The sequence below is a fragment of the Sciurus carolinensis genome, unplaced genomic scaffold (assembly GCF_902686445.1).
Source record: "Sciurus carolinensis unplaced genomic scaffold, mSciCar1.2, whole genome shotgun sequence".
Lineage (NCBI taxonomy): Eukaryota > Metazoa > Chordata > Mammalia > Rodentia > Sciuridae > Sciurus > Sciurus carolinensis.
In genome coordinates, this window is record NW_025920127.1 from 145624 (window position 1) to 153091 (window position 7468).

The 7468-nt window shown below is 37.4% G+C and overlaps 1 pseudogene; it reads right to left on the reverse strand.

Annotated features, from left to right (window-relative positions):
- Positions 1-836: 836 nt before the first annotated feature.
- LOC124973964 (bcl-2-like protein 13) lies at positions 837-1157 on the reverse strand (annotated as a pseudogene).
- Positions 1158-7468: the final 6311 nt, after the last annotated feature.

Here is a 7468-nt window from a genome sequence, read left to right on the forward strand (position 1 = left end):
TAGGTCTCTCAAGTTTTTTTTTTTTTTCATTTCTCAATGGCCCTCATATCTACTAACTCTTATGCACCACCATAGCATATGGAATAATTTAATAACAGTGCTTGAAAAAAATTACACTCCACTTTCCTTAATGTTCCAACAGATGCCACCTAGACACATTAACTTTGTCACTGAGCCAGTATAGAGAAAAGGTATGTGAAAGGAGAAGGGATAGTAAGCACATCATAATCTTTACTTCTATTTTACTATACTTTCATTTTTATTAGTTTCTAGCTTTAATATGGTCAGATCCATATCTAGGCATGAAGTCCACTATTAGAATGTCAAAGTAGTTTCATGGACAGATGTACAACCCTAAAGTTTAGCAATATCTGGGATATAGATATATTCTGAAATACAGATAATGTAATGTTAATACCACATCATAATGCATAAAACCCAAGCCATTATATTTATGTTGGCCAACTACAACCACAGTAAAAAGTGGTTAGGACAAGTGTGATGGCTTGTGTTTACAACACAGTTAAATGCATCTGTTGAAATCTGATATCACAACAAATAATAGAAACAATCAAATCTCTGTTGGAACAGTTAAACCGCCTCTTAGATGCAAAGTTGTCATTCAAAACATAGAAATGCTTTGGGAAAGCAAAAGGAAAAAAAGTGAAGAAAAGTGAGAAATGGAATGACACTGTTCACCTAAAACAAACAATCTAGTCCTGTATGAGAGATCCCAGACTACTTAGAGAAGCACATTTTCACTCAGAATTGGTAACTCACTGGCTGAGGAGCATTTGCAAAGTTTTATGCAGAGGTTCTCTCAGTTTCTGCAATACTCATTCTCCAAAATGGGCCAAGCAGTCTTCTACTGAACTTTCTGGGTTAGCAGGGCTAAACACTGAAGAAGTGTGATGGTTAAAGTCTGTGCTGAAAGCTTCAGAAATTCCTTTGTCCAGGGACTTTAGCTCTTCTTCAATTTCAGATTTAACTTTTAAAAATTCTTCTGGGTCCAGAGATTGTGAAGTTATAACTAGTTGAACCCCTTGGGATGAAAGATGTTGCTCTTAAAGCTTCTCCTGAGGGTGTCCCAAGTAGGTGAGAGCAACATACTTTGTTTCATAGTGACATCCTAGAGGCATAGTAGTAGAGGATGACATTGCATTGGCCAACAGAGCTTCTAAGAGGTCTACTCTCAGATGTGTAAAACTTGTAATCCAAGCAGCTTGGGAGGTCAGCCTGTGTAGCTTAGGGAGACCCTGTCTGGCCCTGGCACCTGCCCAAGAAAAGATGAAAGAGGTGTGGCAGTTGCTTCAGACAAGGTCCCCAAGTGGTGGTGAATGCTTGGACCCATGGCCCTAATCTAATGCCGACACCATGTTGGAGGGTGTACATCATATCTTGACAGCTTCTTAAGTCATTATACTGAAAGTTAGCTGGACCTAAAACCACATCACCTTTACAACATTCCCAATTGCCCAGAAACCATTTAAATATTTCCAGCAATAAGGATAACACTTCTCAGACTGTTTATGATAACTGCACCTTTGTAATCAACCAATACCATTCAAGGAAAGATGCAGTGATAGCCCTGGAAAAGAAGATGACTTCAAATATCTACATTCAAGAGGAAAAAAAAAGTACATATACACAGAGACTGCCTTCATATCTTTCTTTGTCCAGTGGGAGACAGGATTTGGGAATGATGGCACCTTTCCAGAGCCAATACAGGTAAAAATGGGGCAGCTGATTACCTAAATACCCTGCAGATGGATTCTGGCTTTCAGTCATAGCACCTACATTAATTAAGCAGGAATAAGTCAGAAAGAAAAGCAGTCAGACATAAAATACAGAACCTCCCTCATGAGCCCTACAAGGGTAGGCCAAAATTTCCTGTTTCCTTACAGAAAAATGTATCAAAAGATGTATAAAAGAGAACTGAAGGGGGCTGACAGCCAGAATGCAGCATTTGTAAGGCATCAAACACTGCTACCCATTTAGTCTCTAGATAAATCACTTTATCTTAGTCACTGAAATTCTCCATTTGAGCACAGATTGTAAATAGGGATATTAAATGCCCACCTGCCTACCACCACCACTATCATCCAGCCTATGAGGACTTCGGAGTCTCCAAAGTTCTCTCAGGATACAAAATGCAGCGTGTGCCTGTGATTGTTTTTACTCAGATTCATAAAACCTGGCATAATTTCTGCTGACTCATCTCCTAGTACAAACTGCTCCCCTTGTTCACCTGCTAGAAAAGTGGAAAATATGTTTGTGAGGGAGCAGGCTAGTAGTGAGAAACCACCAAGGACACAGTTCATTAAGTGTTTTTTCAATATCAATATCTTAAAGGAGATGAAATCAGGGGGCTAATGTGCATGTCTTTTTTCTTTAATAAATTTTTTTGTAGTTGTAGATGGACGAAATGCCTTTATTTTATTTATTTTTATATGGTGCTAAGGATCAAACCTAGTGCCTCACATATTAGGCAAGCACTCTGCAACTGAGCTACAACCCCAGTCCCATGCCTGTGTCTTAATGATGAAAGTCTTAATGATAAGCAGTTTTATGGACTTCAACCTAATCCCCCTCCATTCCACTTCCATTTAGATCTGGCAAGCAATCCAGGGCAAAAGAGGAGGTCAACTCAGTTTCCTAAACTATGTAACAATCTTAATAGTAGCAAGTTGTAATCAGGCTTCCACAATCCAAAAATCTGATTCAAACTTTGCATTACATTCCTACTTTCCCTCCTCTCTGGACCTACATTATCTTCCTCATAAAACTCTATACTCAGCATTTTTCTGCTGGTATACCAATGCCCAGTTCCAAGGCTGACTAAGCGAGCCTTTTTCCTATGTGGGATATTTACCTGCTTCTACATGGTGGCACTTAAAAAAGTGGTGCTCTAAAAAGGCAAGCTCTGTAAATTCCAAGAGGTGCATCTAATGCTGTTGGTCTTCATTAATCATGTCATGCTGTACGTTTAGGCCTTTCAGTAGGTAACAGTACAGTGGCATCACCACCTGTGGAAAGTCCTTTGAAGCTTGAAGGAGGATATGGTTAACCCAAAATAGGAAGAACTGGATTCAAGAATCAGCAGACCTCCTAGATCAGGGGTTGGCAAACTACATTTGGCAGGCCAAAGATGGTCCACTGCCTGTTTTTGAAATTCAAGTTTTACTGGAAAACAGCCATGCTCATTCACCAATATATTGTCCTTGGCTGCTTCTGTGCTACAATGGAAATGAGTAGCTGCAACAGAGACTATATGACCTGCAATGTCTAAAACATTTACTATCTAGCCCTTTACTAAAGAAATCTGCCAACTCCCATTCTCCCAGTTTTAACAATAATTTGGTGACAAATTTTCCTACAACTTCAAGGGGAAACAGTGCTAGGAACAGGATTATTTCAAGAAATAATTTTCTAATTTAGGACTACTATAGTTTAGTAACTAGTCCATATATATTACCACACTATATAGAGTAAATCAAAAGAACGCCTTATTTGAGAATTTCTAAATATAAAGGAGAATTTCACAACATCGCCTACACTGATAGATTAGTTTTAAGCTAAAATTCAATGTTATTCTTCAATATCTGAGACCCATAAATTGCTACATCGAAGATCTTAGCTTTGAACTTGATCTCTTCCCTCTAATTTCTCCAGAGAAACCCTTATTCAATAAACACTGAGTGGCCACTACTCTGTGCCAGACCCTGCATTAGCCATGGAACAAAATAAAAATTATGCTTGGAACTGGTTACATATTTCAGGAAAGAGACTATCCTAAAAATACCAAGGGACAACGTATCACTTCTTAACAGTTCAACAATTTTACTCTGCCACTACTCTATCAGAAGATTCAGTAAGTAAACCCTGTGTGCTCTTCCTAGAGCAGATTAGGAAACTTATTTCTCTAAGGCAGAATCTATGATAGAAATCAGAAAGTCTGTGAATTTGGACCCAGAAAAGTTACATATCTATTTTCACTAACTTCTGATCAAATCACTATTTCTTTCAGTTATGAACATAAGCCACAAATGTAATAGTAGACTTAGTAGACAAATATACTGCCACCAATAGGAATCATTAATAATTTATTTTTTAGTTGCAGATGGACAAAATACCTTTTATTTTTGTTTATTTTTATGTGGTGCTGAGGATTGAATCCAGTGCCTCACACATGCTAAGTAAGTGCTCTACCACTGAGTTACAACCCCAGCCCAAATTTCTTATTTTATACTTGCTACAAATTCTCTTGAAATGGTGTTTAAACTCAAAATCATCTTAAAATTACTGTAGTTATAAGATCTACTGATAGATGGTAAACATTATTTACTGTGTTAATAAAAAGCACAAAAAATAAATTTAAAAAGCAAACATAACGCTATATCATATACTTAAAATATTTTGATACGTATTCCTATTGGCTTTTCTTATAATTCTATGTATTGTTTTGCACATAAAAATATTATTCCAAGCCAGGTACAATGGCCCATGCCTGTAATCCCAGCTACTCAGGAGGCAGAGGCAAGAGGACCATGAGTTCAAGGCCACCTTGGGCAACAAAGTGAGACCCCATTTCAAAAGATTGCACAAGGTTTTTCACCATACTGCCAAAGGGATCATAACGAAAAAGATTAATACTCCTGTTTTAGAACCAAAAGCAAGCAACATAATCATACCTGTTAGTTACATCTAATATAACTCTGCAAATTGAAAAATAAACAACTGTTTTCATGTTCTCTAGTATAAAGCAAAGACCAAACACCACTATTTTTAGAAGCCCTCATTTCAAAACTGGTTTGTAAATACTTGTGAATGTGATATAACAGCCTAGCAGATCCTTGAGTTCCCTTAGCTCATTGGCAATCATCCTACTTCAAACATAGAAAGCCTCAAACTAACAAAACTTTCAACTTGTGATTACAAAAAGAAAGAAGGAAAAAGATTTTTTTTAAAAAAAGAAGCATAATATATACCTATCTACTCACTGGTTTGTAAATAGTATAATACAGACAATTCAATTATCCAGGAAAACTAAAACAAGAGAAATTTCAATACTTTCCATAATCACAAAATGAGTCAATGTTGACATCAGATAAAGTAACCTAGGACTTCTGAATCCAAGACTCTATTGGAATAAAGTATTCTCCTTAATGAATCACATATCCAAAGAGGAGCTCCCCAAGGAAAATAAAACCCCAACTATTTAAGCAAAGAGAAACTGGGGAAACAGTTCATTTTCTATTAATCAAGCTATTATGTTGGGTTTTTAAATTTTATTATTTAGATGGACAGACTGTTTTTATTTATTTATTTTTATGTGGTGCTGCTAAGGATTGAACCCAGTGCCTCACACATACTAGGCAAGCACTCTGCCACTGAGTTTTATAGTCCCAGTCCTATCATATTGTTTTTCAATAAGCATGTACAAAGCAGACTAGGTCAAAAAGAATCATTTCATTCAGCCAACACAAAGGACCCCAAAGGGAGTAATGCAGTCCCCAAGCCTAAATGTCTTTCCTTCTATACTCTGTTACCTTGAAATATATATTGTTCTAGCTTGAGTAGTTCCTTTGAGTTATGTATTATGTAAGTCAAATAAACATATATAATCCTGGAAAAAGGTGTAACTGGCATTTTTTTAGCCAAGCCCATTCCCTACCATTCCCAATTCATTCCCATTTAAGAAACTTTCTTAACACTCTTTCTTCTATTACAAAGCGTATGCATTTACAGGGGGCAGGGATAGCTATTAAATATTAATGGAGTGTGTGATAAGCTAAAATGACTTCAAGCTTCTTAAATAATTTTTAAGCTGCTGGATGGCAAAATCAGTAGCACCTTCTACAAAGGAGGGTGTAACAACACTCAGTTAATTTCATCACTAACAGCCCTCTTAAGAGGGAATGAAATAAAACCATCTAATTGCACACTTGAAAAAAAAGGGGTGAATGAGTAAGAAAAAACCTGCAACTGAAACATCATTTGAATTACCTACAGTGTGGCATCATTCCAGTATGTTAGGCTAAGCCTCAAGTACATAAATCACCAAGTTGGATAGCTAAATACATTAAAGCCTCTCCCACGTGGCACTCTAGTCACCATTGCTGATTGACCCACCTTTGTCTACCTTTCTTTCCCATAATATCCATGCTTTTGTGCACCTTTCTTTCCCATAATGTTCTTCATCTCTTTACCATTACTGCACCAAATCCCATTATCAATATCTTTTTACTCACAACTCTATGTACTTGCAGAATCATTAAATATTAAGATCAAATAAGATCTGAAGGTCATACCTCCTTATCTCCATTTTATTCTCAGCAGAATGTTTTCTGTCTCTATTTTCAGTTCCCTTCCCAAGCCTTGCCTACCCTCAAAACTTCCCCTTCCTCAGTGTCTATGTCTAACAGATTCTTCTACCACAAACTTCTAAACATTCACTGCTTCAATAAATGTCACTATCTTTTTCTCAACTAAGATCCCAAAATTTCAGCCTTTAGTCATAACTAGTCACTTCAATTACATTCAGAAAACCTCCATATAAGTCAATCAGATAAAGCCAGTATCCCAAGCACAGATCCCATTTTTCCAATTGCATCTCTGTACTTTCAAACAAGTCCCTAATCATAAAATTATACAATTATTACTTTTAGGGTCTGAAAGAAAACTTAGAAGTAACCTGATCCATGTTTCTCAAATCTTTTTACTACACTTTACTTCACACATTTTATAATGTAGAAAATATTTTACATCATAATCTCATACACACTTAAGTGAAACACATTTTATGAAATAATACCCTTTCTATGTAAATACACTTAAAATTTCTATTCTATTCCATTTTGAAAAAAATTCAGGTGCCATCCACTAACATGACTTCACACCCCAATACTAGGATGGAACTCATAGTTTGGCAGACATTAATGAAAGTCTAAACTTCCTATTCACTTATGAAAAAACTAACTCAGTGGTGAGGTGAATTTCCTAACCACAAAAAGTTTGTTCATAAAATTAAACTCAGGTCTGCCTGATGAGTCCTGGACCAGTGTGCTTTCCACTAAAGACCTCTGTCTAGCCACGGTCACTCAATCACACGCTATACACAACCCTGTCACAATCCTACTACAGTACCATCCCCAATTACTGGTCTCACCCTCTTCTCCAAGTCAGTCCCTCAAAGTGACTGCTCCTTGGTCAGAGTGCCCTCGCAGTCACTGCTCCATGTTCCCTTTGGTCAGTCACTATCAGTCAGGATCCATCGATCAGAGTCTCCTTGGGAGTCATTGCCCCATGGTCACAGTTCCCTTGCAGTCAGCGCCTCATACTTCCTTTCTTGGTCACAGTCCGTCACAGCCTCTCCCTGGTGCTCCTGGAGGTCAGAGTCCTTCGCATTCACTGCTCCTGAGTAGCAGAAGCCTCATAAGGAGCTACAACTGAATCACAATCCCTTCGC